General features: G+C 30.1%; 1 long non-coding RNA gene across 1 annotated transcript; it reads left to right on the top strand.

The window, feature by feature from the left end:
- Nucleotides 1–1,673: 1,673 nt before the first annotated feature.
- Nucleotides 1,674–3,469, top strand: LOC115959156. Its single transcript, XR_004084772.1, has 5 exons — nucleotides 1,674–1,877; nucleotides 2,075–2,132; nucleotides 2,219–2,287; nucleotides 2,381–2,464; nucleotides 3,001–3,469. It is a non-coding gene; the product is annotated as an uncharacterized LOC115959156 (long non-coding RNA).
- Nucleotides 3,470–4,368: the final 899 nt, after the last annotated feature.

Raw genomic sequence — 4,368 nt, 5'->3', positions numbered from 1 at the left:
AATTAAAATTCAAAGACCAAAATATTTTTATGTTTCGTTGTTTAATTGTAAGGTATTTAACCATATATATATAATGAGAAATGTTAACGGATGCCCTAAAAAGCATTGGTATAGAATATATTTTTAGAAATTTTTTATGGAAAAAGAAAAAGAAATTAAATTTTTTGACAACTTTTTATATTTCCAATGAAAGTAATGTCAAAACTTTACGAATGGTTTATTAACAATCGTCCTAAGAGCACTTATTAACATGGCTCATATAAAATAAAAAAAGTATCCAACATTTGTGGTAATACACTAACAAGTAGGACTAATTACATATACATATATTGTTAAGAGCCTTATAGGTTAACTAGCACCTCTTTTCAATGGAGATATACAGAATTCAAACTCCCAACTATTGAATTATAAATAAATAAATAACTAAATATACATGTCCATTATATATTGACTTAAAAAACCATCACCATTTCACCTATTCTAATCCAATGTGTAATGCCTACTAATTGTTTGATTTTTTATTTATTTATTAATGAGGATGTCTATAGTGCTTCAAGGACCTAATTATTCTTTTGGGTATATGTGGTCTCCCTGCCCCACACACACTAAATACATGGAAAAATCCCTTGAAGGTGGCCTATTGTTGATTAGAGGTTTCAAACTCATGACTTTATAAATCTCACTAGACCAACCCTCTTGGAGTTTAAAGGCCTACCAATTATTTATAACTTATACTATAGCTTTTTTTTTTTTTTTTTTTTGCTAAGTTACACCAATAGCAGTATGGTTTTAAAAATTGGATCTGACATAAAATTTAAATGGAAATTGGTTCTTGGTTTTTTGGTTTGATTGTAGTTGAACCCATTTATTATCAAATTAATAATGTTATAAATAATGTTAGGTTTTAATTATAATTATAAAAATAAAAACATAAATATAAATGTATGATTGTTTTATAAGTAATAGTATTCACTAAAGAAATACATAAAAGGTTTTTTTTTTTTAATTACAAATACATAAAATGTTTGATGATTAAGAAGTGCATTTTCACATTAAGACAACAAAATATAATTAAATATGTTAAAATTTAAAAATAAAAATGAGAATCTTCAAAAAAATAAAAAATAAAAATTCAATCATATAATATAACATAAAGTTATTAAGTTATTAACAACACGCAACGCAAGTCACAAATTTTTTACCCTCTCCATCCGATGGTCACTCTCACCCCAAAAAAGCCCAAACCACAAGAAGAAGAAGAAGAAGAAAAAAAAAAAAAAAAAAAAAAAAAAAAAAAAAAAAAACTTTTTAATTCTTAGCCCAAATTTTCAATTCAGAGTTGGCTGCGTCTGATCCAATTCCCAATTCCCTATATCCTAATTCCCTTCACCGCCTTCATTTACATTACAGATTTACAGCTACTTCCATATTTCTCTCTCTGTATTTTTAAGTGTTTAATGTTTATGTTTTGTTATATAAGATTTGTGCTTTTCCAAAACCCAAACTGTATGTCTTTAATTAAAAAACCAAAGACCGACCATACTCTCTCAAAAAGTCCTTGTCCGATAGGCTAGAGGAATTCAGAATTCAGACCCAATGAATCACCACCGCCTCTCTCTTTTGATTTTAGGCAGTTCTAATTACACTAAAGGGTTGGCCTCTCTCTTTTGATTTTAGGCGGTTCTAATTACACTAAAGGGTTGGGTAACAATGGTGAGGGAAAGTAAGTGCTCTGCTAATAATAACACTAACACTAATGCAGCCGGAACCATCAAACTTTTTGGTGCTTATTTACAGAATAATGTTAATGAAGTTGCTGGTAACGTCGAGAAGAACAATAATGTTCAACGCAACGCTGTTAATCAGAAAAAGAAAAGGTATATATTATGTCAAAAAATTGCTTTTCGTTTTAGTTTATAGAAAATTTAAAAAAAATAAAAATTTGTGTTTTCTTTTTTATGCAAGTAAAAACATTCTGTCAGTATGTTGTTCGCTGAAAGGAAGTTAGCATTGGACATACGAATTGTTAATTAGCACTTTGTAAATTACTTAATTAATTTGTTGTTTGTTTCAGGGAAGCGATGGACTGAGGAAGAGCAAGTTTGTGACCACCAAAACCCCAGCCCAGATTGGTAATCATGCACAGAAATATTTCCTGAGACAGGCTGAAACTAATAAGATGAAACGTAGACTGAGTGTGTTTAACTTGACTCTGCAGAATGAAGCGGAAATCAAGGATTGCCTAGTTTCACAAACTAAGAAAAGTGATTCAGAAAAGTCATTAGAGGTATATCCATCCATGCTCTAGTTTATTCAAATAAAGTGTAAAAATAGTATATTAAATATAGTTGTTAACTTGTTGTGGCTTGCACTCCTATAGGCTAGCAGCTCTCAAGCTTTGGCGTTGGATATTCCAACAGTTGCTCAAATTCCAGCTCCGAATTATTGTCAGATTCCTTCCATGGTAATTAAAAATTTGATTTTTGCCATTCTTTTACTTACTGTAATTGTAGGGATCTTCTATGTTGTACACTTGTACTTCATTAGGAATAAATGTCAGGTGATTGGAAATTTGTAACCTTACTTTATGCTCCATATATAGGCTGGTGGTATCTGCGTTTTTAATAAATCGCTGCTAAATTGATTAAAATTGCATTACAGTTCTCTAAAGTTCCACAGATAGCATGTTGAATTATATATTTATATGGTGAACAGGACTATATATCCTTGATTCTAATCAAGATTGCAGCCTCAAATAGTCAGATGTTTTTAATAGCTGGCCACATATAGCTTGTTACAAAGTACCACATTTCTTTTAAGCATGGAATTTCAATATGTTTCTTTTCATTCATCTCTAAATGTAGATACTTCCATCTCCAAGGATAGACATAGTATGAATTTCCTTTTGTTTCCCTGATCTTTTAAATTCTCTCTTATGAATCTTTCTTCTAGCCAAAGCATCAAACCAGTTTTTTATGATGATTTTGCTTGTCTTAACAGGTGGGAATGCCTGGCCGTGCACTGCTCCTACCAATAGTGAATTATGTGAGCCAAACTTGTCCATCCCGGTTGCTTGGAACCCAGCAGAATTTTGGCACTTGTGCTTCTGATATTACTCATCCATCTGGAATTCCCTCACGGCCTCACCACAGTGTTTCCCTCACAGTCTATCTCATTTCAGCCTTGGGCTTTCATCAATTGCAAGAGATGTTGTAGAGCTTACAATTGGACAGCCTCAAATTTCCCCTGGAGCAAACTTATCAACTCAGACGTCTGAAGCCATTAGAGTGAAATGAAAAATTTTGGTGAGTTGAAGCCTTATTTTTGGGTTTTGATTTAAAAAGAAGGCTAAAATTAGAACAATGTATAAGGCAATTTATTTTTTACGATTTAGGGTATGCTTAAAGATATATTACACTATCTAGCTTCACAGTACCTTTTTCCTTTTAACTAATCATTAAACCTATGACAAAACCACCAGTTTTTATCTATTGCTGATATATCCGTGTGCAAGGTCACTGCAAATATGTATTCTCTCTCTACTTTACCTTAAAGGCAGGAAAAAGATAAAATAAAAGGTTCAAATATATTTTATAAACTAGACTCATTTTAGATTTTCATTTGTATGGTTCATGGGCTTATGCTACTACCCACTAAATAGAGATGGAAGCTAAGAGTTACAAATCAAAACCAAAACCTGCAAAAATTATTATTGTTTCTTTCTTGATTTTTATTTTTAATAATATGAAATAGTGTATTTTGAAGAATTTTAAGAGAACGAATGGGAAGAAAAAAAAAACATAAGTAATGCTTTAATTTTTAAGTGAGATTTTTTTCTTATATCTAACTACTAGTAAATAATATTTAAACTAAAATCCATATTACACCCCTTAAGTTTAATTGAATTGTCATTTTTCTTCCAAAGTTTATGTTTTTTCATTTTTATGTTTTTTTTATTAATTTTATGTAGTCCTTAAAATTTCATATTTCTATTAAATTTGTTCATTTCATATATTTTGATCTATAAAATTAACATTAAGTTTAGTAAAACTCACGAGTTTAATAAAGAAATCAAATGTGGGTTTTAGTTAGCTTGTCTAGTAGAATTTGTTATTATCAAATAAGGACATGGCTATGCCCCCTAGACTTTTAATTTTAAAAAAAATATATGCATACATAAAAGTTTAAATTTCAAAACTCACTCTAAATTTCACTACTTTTTATTTCAGCTCTCTAAGTATGCGTTCTTTCATTTCAGTCTTCTAAGTTTCAAAACTTCTCAATTCAATCCTCCATTAACCTGTCATCCATGGCTGCCATTAAATCCCCAAAGCTCTTTTGCTCTTTATTTAATATTTATTTTTTATT

This window comes from Quercus lobata, chromosome 9 (genome assembly GCF_001633185.2).
Source record: "Quercus lobata isolate SW786 chromosome 9, ValleyOak3.0 Primary Assembly, whole genome shotgun sequence".
Taxonomy (NCBI): Eukaryota; Viridiplantae; Streptophyta; class Magnoliopsida; order Fagales; family Fagaceae; genus Quercus; species Quercus lobata.
Note: the sequence above shows the minus strand (reverse complement) of the source record. Positions and strands in the feature narration are given on the sequence as shown.